Source organism: Vigna radiata, chromosome 2, assembly GCF_000741045.1.
Source record: "Vigna radiata var. radiata cultivar VC1973A chromosome 2, Vradiata_ver6, whole genome shotgun sequence".
NCBI lineage: Eukaryota > Viridiplantae > Streptophyta > Magnoliopsida > Fabales > Fabaceae > Vigna > Vigna radiata.
Window position 1 is genome coordinate 20,178,552 of NC_028352.1, and position 8,813 is coordinate 20,187,364.

General features: G+C 35.4%; 1 long non-coding RNA gene across 1 annotated transcript; it reads left to right on the top strand.

Moving 5' to 3' along the window:
* Positions 1-6,194: 6,194 nt before the first annotated feature.
* LOC111240588 lies at positions 6,195-8,585 on the top strand. Its single transcript, XR_002666018.1, has 5 exons — positions 6,195-6,378; positions 6,495-6,829; positions 6,955-7,030; positions 7,118-7,394; positions 8,265-8,585. It is a non-coding gene; the product is annotated as an uncharacterized LOC111240588 (long non-coding RNA).
* Positions 8,586-8,813: the final 228 nt, after the last annotated feature.

Consider the following 8,813-nt stretch of genomic DNA (forward strand, 5'->3'; position numbering starts at 1 on the left):
TTACCATTTATTATTACTTGATACGATTTGGTACGCTTGCCAATCCGTTAACAACTTGCCATAATAAATGGTTCATTAGTGAAACTCATTTTTTTAAGATCTACCATTGTGAAACTAGAGCCATATGTAATCATTCCAGAATTTATATCAACCAATTTACACTTGAATACGGGGACTCTAAACCTTACATAATCCACCTCCCATATTTCTTGTATTACTCCAAAATAACTAATTGATGCAGTGATTGGATTTTTGTCTTTAGAACTAGAGAAGTGAACTGACTCAACTTTTAGTGTAACCCCACTATTTTGAACTCTACTTTTATCATCTTCTTCCTTTGTTTGAAAAGAGATATTGTTAATATAGTACCCACCATATGTAATGACATATGTGTTCGACCCCCGAGATAACCTCAATATAGTTTCAGAAACATTTAGAGTCGCATCAATCTTTTTCTTAAGCCATGGTAAGAAGGTTTTGACATGTTCATTAAGCTACCATTTTTCACTCATTCTTGGGTATGATGCCTTTATTTCATTAACGTGTTCATAAATGTAAGGAATAACATCATTAGTGTTGTTTACGATGTACAAATGAGCTTGATCAACTTCTTGTCTACTCACACGTTCAATCCTCACACCATGACCCTTACCTTCACATTTTCCTTCATGTATGCTTTTCGGTAGACCCACTGGTTCACAACTTGGCATGTAAGCTGAACAAAATTCAATGGCTTCTTCTGCAATGTATCGCTCAATGATTGAAGCTTCTGGTCTATACTTATTCTTGACATATCCCTTTAAGATTTTCTTGTATCTTTCAACAGGATACATCCAGCTTCGGTAAACCGGCCCACATATTCGAATTTCTCGGACTAGATGAACGATCAAATGAACCATGATATCAAAAAAAGGTGGAAAATACATCTGCAATTTACATAGTAGTCTTATTCCTTCATTTTCCAATTGATCTAAACATCCAGGGTCAACAACTTTCTTGCAAATGACATTAAAAAAAAGGCACATACGTGTCAAAATACCCCTAACAGAAGGAGGTAATATGCCTCGAATAACAACTGGTAACAATTGTTGCATCAATATATGACAATCATGAGACTTTAAACCAACTAACTTTAGCTCTTGCATAGAAAAAAGGTTACTAATATTAGAAGAATAACCTTGTGGAACCTTCACACTTCTTAAAGACTTACAAAAACTCTGTTTTTCTTTTTTAGAAAGAGTATGAAAGGCTGGGAGCAAATAGGTGCGTCTACCTATTGTCTGTGGATGTAACTCTGTTCGGATTCCCATGTCAGCCAAATCTTGTCTTGTTTTTATTCCATCTTTGGTATTCCCTTTCACGTTTAATAAAGTTCCGATGACACTGTCACAAACATTTTTTTCTACGTGCATCACATCAATACAATGTCTAACATCAAGTCTAGACCAATAAGGAAGATTAAAAAATATTGATCGTTTCTTCCAAACATTTTTTCCATATGTACTTTTACAATGTTTTCCGAATACAATGTCAATGTCTTTGACTTCGTTGTACACCTCTTTACCATTCTGGGGTCTGCACACAACCTCATCCTCGACACTTCCATTGAATGCTTTTTTCAATCTACGATAAGGGTGATTGCGAGGAAGGAATTTTCAATGTCTTGTATAAATTGTCTTCTGCCCATGCTTCAATTGAAGGTAACTAGTGTTTTCTTCACAAATCGGACATGCGAAATGTCCTTTAACACTATAACCACTAAAGTTTCCATAGGCTGGGGAATTATTTATAGTGAAAAACAACATTGCACGCAAACGGAAATTCTCTTCAACATCTGAATCAAACACTTCGACATCTTCTTCCTATAACAATTTCAAATCTTCAATTAAAGGTTTCAAGTAAACATCAATGTCATTGCCAGGTTGTTTAAGACCAGATATCATCATTGACAACATGACATATTTTCTCTTCATGCACAACAAAGGAGAAAGATTGTATATCATCAACATAATTGGCCATGAGCTGTGTTTGCTACTTAAGTTCCCGTACGGATTCATGCCATCAGTTGCAAGTGCAAGTCTTAAGTTTCTTGGATCTGCACCAAATTCTTGAAATGTTTCATCGATCTTCTTCCACTGTGGTGAGTCTGCTGGATGTCGAAGAAGATTATCGCACTTTCTTCCTAAAACGTGCCATTTAAGGTTCTATGCATCCTCCTTAACAGAGAACATACGTTTGAACCTAGGTATTATAGGCAAATACCACATGACCTTACTAGGTGCACCATCATTACCTTCTTCACTAGTGTTTTTGTCAGATTTCTTTTTAAAACGGCTTAAACCACATGTTGGACAGTACTTTAGTGAAGCAAACTCCTTGATGTACAAAACACAATCATTGGGGCAAGCATGTATCTTCTGATATTCAAGACCCATTGGACATAAAACGTTTTTGTCTCGTAATTTCGAATAGGAAGAGTATTATTTTCTGGAAGCATGTCCTTCAGCAACTCCAACAACTCCGTGATTTTATCGGTCCATCCGTTCCTTTCTTTTAAACTGAACAACTTCAAAGTTGCAGATAAATGTGTAAAGTTCGTGCACCCAAGGTACAACGGTTGCTCAGAATCATTGATTACAGAATCGTACAAATTAGGTCTTCTAAAGTTATCTTCACCAACATCATGTATCATGTCCTCTAAATGATCACTCATCCATTCTTCTACATAATATGTTCCTCGTGACGTCATAGGTTGGTCCAGTATTTCTCCATGCCAAGTCCAAACCGTATACGTTCTCGTTATGCCGAACATGAATAGATGATCATGCAAATTGGCCAAGTCTTGTCGTATTTGATTAAGACAACGAACACAAGGACAAAAATATGTCTCGTTCACAGACTTTGCCTTTTCTTTAACATATTGCAAGAACACCAAAACACCCTTCTCATATTCTTCAGAGAGACGACGTGCATTCATCCAGCTTCGATCCATACTATGTTCGTAACATATTTCATCAGTATAAAATTGGACAATTGGACAATCGGACAATTCAAAATTTAATACAAACGATTAAAAGATTAATCGTTTGTGTTAAATTTAAAACGGGAAATAAGTTTCACTAAGTGATTTCATACTAACGCATGTCAATTATAATAACACAACCAAACTTAATCACATGCATATACTAACAATCTGCAAACACATGCATATACTAACAATTTGCAANCACATGCATACCTAAACGTCAATATGAAATCATAAAAAAAAAAAACCAATAAAATTCAAATTCAAAATGCCAACATCATACACAAAAGCCAATAATATCCATACAAATTAAGTTTTCAAGAAACAACCTAAACTTTTTAGCAGATTATATATAACCAAATGAGATAGCTGTCGTAGTGCACGCCCAAATATAGGTCAGAAAAGAAGTCCAAAAACAATCCAAAACGCAACCCAACAAGAAGTTTGAAACTACAACAAAACGCAACGAAATGAAATTATGATCGGTTCAAATGAAAGCTTTTTCATCAAGGACTAATTCAATCGGAGCAAAACTCAATTTAAACGGTCAAAAACACAGAAAACGAATCTCTAATGGCGCGACAGAGAAGAGCTCTCGATGAAGAAGACGATGATTAGTGGAAACTGCTCGCGGGTTTGTGTTCTGAAGTTTATGTCACTCTAGACGTCAGTGCTCTCACTAATTCGACGTCTATATGATTTAAATATTAATATTGGCGCGGATTATAGACATCAGGTATGTGCGCAACTGACGTCTAGTTGGACATAGTCGTCGGTTGCATGGTAACCGACATCTAGTTTGTAGCATTATCATTACAGTTTCACCTAACTGTCAGGTTATAGACGTCTCTTAGGCGGGGCTCCGACGTCTATGTCTCAGACATTAATGGCACCCAACTACCTGTCAGGTTATAGACGTTAATTGGGGGGGCACCGACGTCTACCTCGCGACTTTTCACCATCTCTGAGACCTATAAACGTCGATGGTGTTCTTGGAGACGTCTATAGGTCGACTGTTCACCTTACCTGGCAGCCCTGTAGACGTCGCCTTATAGGGGGACCGACGTCTAGGCTTCTTCAGGCATCGGTTAGGCCAGGGTCCGACGTCTACTTGCTCTACTTAATAACGAAGTTGCCATCGGTCGTCGTTTTACGTCAGTGCACATAGCAACCGATGTCTATGCGGTGACGTTAAACAACAATTTTCCACTAGTGTATGGTGCACTAACCTAGAAAGAAAGGGTCTTAATTTGGTATTTAATGACTTCGTTAACTCAATGAGTTATGCCTCTTCTAGTATCTCTTCTCCGTGGAATCTTAATTGGGATGCTTCATACAAGCTCAACATTCCTTCTACATCATTCACAATGCTTCCGAGATATATGTGTATTTAAATATATATGATGATTATTCTTAGATGCTATACAACAGGAAAATCTATTTCGAAACCGTTTAGGGTTTTTTTGCACAATTTTTTTTAAGAATTTATTAAAAAGAAAAAAAATGTAAATATGTTTCATATTTCTTTACATATTTTATAGTTTTTCATATTATGATACATGTTTATTTTCCTTTTTTGTATACCATTTTCTATTTTAAAAATGTAAATATGTGACAAATAAACTTAATTTTGATGAAGTAATTTTTGTTAGATTTTTGCACTATAAATTTCTAAATATATCCGTTAAACCAAGGAAAAACTTTGTATATGTTTTTCTTAAAAAGGTTACAACACTCCCAGTGTCCTACTATTAATATAATTTGCTGATAAAAACAATTAAAGCATACAAAATGGTTTGGTCATATTTTTCCTCTAAACTTCACTAGCTATATGACAAAAACGCGGTGACAGTGAGGTAATGAAAAGAGTGAACACAAATGGTATAATAGTGGTAAAGTCATACCCGACGAAATAGGATATCCTTGCTGTCTAAGCAACCGGAAGATTAAAGCGAGATGATGAAGATCATCATTGTAACTTATTATATTGTTCTCCTTTGTTGAAATCTCATAAATTTGATGCAATGCTTCATCAATTTCATGTTCAAAATGATAAGAAACACCCAAACATTGGACTGAGTTGATGATGTTTAATTTAAAGAGGATATCATTATCAACAGGAGAGACAATCATCGTCCTCACATATTCTTTTAATAATGTAACTTGTTTAATGTCGTTATCATCTTCCTGCATGTGGCATGAAAACTTCAGCGTAAGAAAATTTTGTTGATTTATGGAAAAAGTAAATAATAAGTTAGGATGCAGACACTTTAAAACCTTACATAAAGTAAATAACTGTTCTTATGAATATATTTCTTTTATAAAATTTGAAGTGAATATGTTACTATAACTAATATTCCATATTAATACACTCCTAAAATTATTCCAAACAAATAACATAACTAAGTAAAACTGACATTAAGTAAATGAAACTAAACCTAAAAAGTAAGATTAGGCATGATTGGTTATGAACTTACATGACAACTAGAATCTTAGTAAAGGAAATGATTCCCCCATATGGAAGGATGAAAAGTTTGGGTGTGTTGAGGGAAGTTTGAGTTGGGTTTGGTATCATGTGCGAAAACAGGCAGTAGTGCAAAAACATTGTTTAACGTCATACGCTAGACGTCAGTTAATGATAAGCGCGACGTATATTGATGACCAGTGGCATTTCCGACGTCTATAGAATTTTAGACGTCGGCCCTTCCAACCTGACGTGTATATTTCTGACCGTTAGGTGAAAAGTTATTTCCTTCAGCGTTATAGACGTCGGTTCTGCAGAGGGCCCTGACGTCTATATGGCAAAAATTAATGCTGCTCACCTACCTATCAGACATATAGACGTCGGGCTCCTACTAACTGAAGTCGATACACTACAAGAAAAACTGAAATTACATACGGAATTTTATATACAGATTTAAATTCGTATGTAAATCAGGTATTATATACGGAAGTTGTATACAAATTATAGAAAATGTTTTATATACGGATATTATATATGGATTTTAATATACAGAAAATTCGTATATAAATTTGGCGCGTGGTGGCGGGAAAATTACCCAAGGATAAAAGCTGTATATAATTTATATTATCTGTACATAAATAGAATGAAGTTTTACCGGCGAATGTTACATACGGATTAGAAAAATAAGTTTTTAATGAAATGTATGTCTGATTAAGTGGAAGCTGAACCGATATTCACTCTCATTTTGAAGTTCGAGCTAGTTTCTCCTTTCTCGAACCCTAGAGATTTCCTTTCTCTCTTGGGACCTTGTCGTTCTTAGGTCTGATTGTTCTTCTTTCGAGCCCTCTTCGGTCTGATTTGTGCTCTCTCAAACCCTCTCTGTGCTTTGGTTCTTCCTCGCCTCTCTCGCACTTACTCCCTCTCATTTACTTTCGCACTCACTACTTGTTCACCATTATTCTAATCTTCTTCTTCGCACTTACTTCACTACTTTTGTCTTTGCAGGTTGAAATTCCCCTTGTAATTGGTTTTTTCCAACTCCAAAACCCTAGTTTGGTTCTTCCAACTCTAATGGAGTTTCACTTCTCGAAGTCGACGACGCCTTGAGATTTCCTGCATAACCAACAAGAATGTCGACGAAGATCTCGAACTTAGAACCACCGTCGATGACAAAGGACCGGTAAGGAAGAGGATGAAGGATGCCATGATGAAGCGTCTGTGTTCGGTCTTCACTTTCGGCCCTCTCGTTCGGCCTTCTTGTTGGTGTGGCTTGGTGCATTAAGGTCACGAAGTTCATTGTTGTGGAGCTTAAGGTGACGCCTTCATAGTCCCATCATTTGGTAAGTAATCGTTCTTTTCCTTCATTCCCTAGTAATTCCTAAAATCGTAAAACAGAAGAACCCTAATTTGCATTTTTTTAATTGGGACATTTGTGGTTCGGCAAACTGTGTTTCATTCTTCCCAGAGTTTAATTGAGGCATTGTGTTGCGCTTTAAGAACTACACTTCGTCTTGCGAAGTCGCATAGTGAAGGAATGAGAGGTCAGTGAGTTGTATTGGCATTTAATTTTCTTTAATGCAAAAAATGTCTCCATTCTCAATTCAACTCAACACAAAATCGCTTTGCAGACAAGCGTGGTGACCTGCAATGCAAAAATGTCGATGAACCCCTTTTTGCGATGTTGCCCTTGAAGAGGCCCTTCACATAAGAGAATCTGGCTTGGCCTTCGAGGTTGTCGTTGTTAGCATTAAACCCACCCAATGCGTATATACTCTCCAAACGGGTATTGCCATGGGAGCCAACACATGCATCCATATCGAGTTCACGACTTTCCTATTCGCTTTCTTTGTTTCCAAAATCTTCAGAAAGCTCGTGGAGAGATGCCAAGGAAAATTTGCAATAAAGGTGAAATGCACTTCTTGATTTTAGTTTTTCCCAAATTTTTATGTATGACTTTAATTTTATTTTTAGTATTTGCAAATTAACACTTCATCTCTTACGTTTTCGCTACCTGCATGATTTTTTTAATTATGTTTATTTATTACCTAATGAAGCCAATATGGGTTCATATTTTAATATGAGTACCTAAGAGCTAAGCCTCATTTATGCTTTCATAGTCTGTGTATGGTGACTATATTGGAATTTATAATAACTATAATGAAAGTCAAACTATAGAGGAAGATTTTCAATTGATTGGAAATGTAAAAGATTTTACATTGACCCTATATTCTTTTTAGCTTTTATGTTTGATACTAATGTCTGCAACTTAAATATGCAATTATCTTTGCATTGGCAGTAACCAGAAGACATAACCAAATCCTATTTTAAGTATGTTTTTTCAAGTTTTGGCCATTGGGTTAATTAGTGTTATTGTAAAGCCATTTTTTTAACTCATGAGTTCCCATTTTGAGGTTTTGCAATGTGGTTGATGGTGACATTAGGAGTATTAAGGGGAAACGGCCTAACATTGTGAATAGTATCTGTAGAATACTTTTCGTTTGTTTATCTCATGTTTGTGTTATTTTGACTGATATAAAAATTTTGATTCTGGTTTACTAAGTTGAATGGTTTATTACTTGTATCTCCTTCACTAAGAATTTAAAATTGAGTGTTACTGTGCTTGCATGTTCTTTCTCACAGGATGTTATGATGGTTTAACGAGGTATTCAAGTTGTAACCAAGTTTGTTCTTCTAGAATTATTGGCATACCATATTATTTATCACTTTCTCGATTTATTCGGCTTCCACCATTATATGATTAAATTATATTTGAAGGTATGGAAAGGTGATGGGTTACGCACTCATATATTGGAGGCACATATACTGAAGGGACATAGAGATTGATGATTTCTTTTCATTCACGATTTTGGCTATCTTGTTGGCTTCCGCTTGATTCCTGAGACTGGTTTGATACATTTCTTTCATCACTTTTTCATTCCCATATTAAATTTTTTTTTTACTCATTTTCATTTTCATGCATGTGATAATCTCTATAGGCTTGTTTTAATTCCATTAAGTTAGTTAAGGTGTTCTACTTTTTCATAGGATTGAGAATATGGTGTATCAATGTTATGTTACGATGAAAATTGAAGAATAGTGTTGCATCCATCTAGTTTCATTTAGAGGATGTTATTTTTTGGTCTTTGAAGAGTAATTGAAAAAGATGAAAAACCTGTGACTGGAGTGTCACACATTGTTTGTGACTTTTGGAGATAATCATGTATATTCTTGTTAATTTTAGCTTTAGTACTAGATTACCATTATACATTCAAGAATAATGATAAACTTCTTTGTCATTTGGTTTTACAATTTCTGTTCACTTTT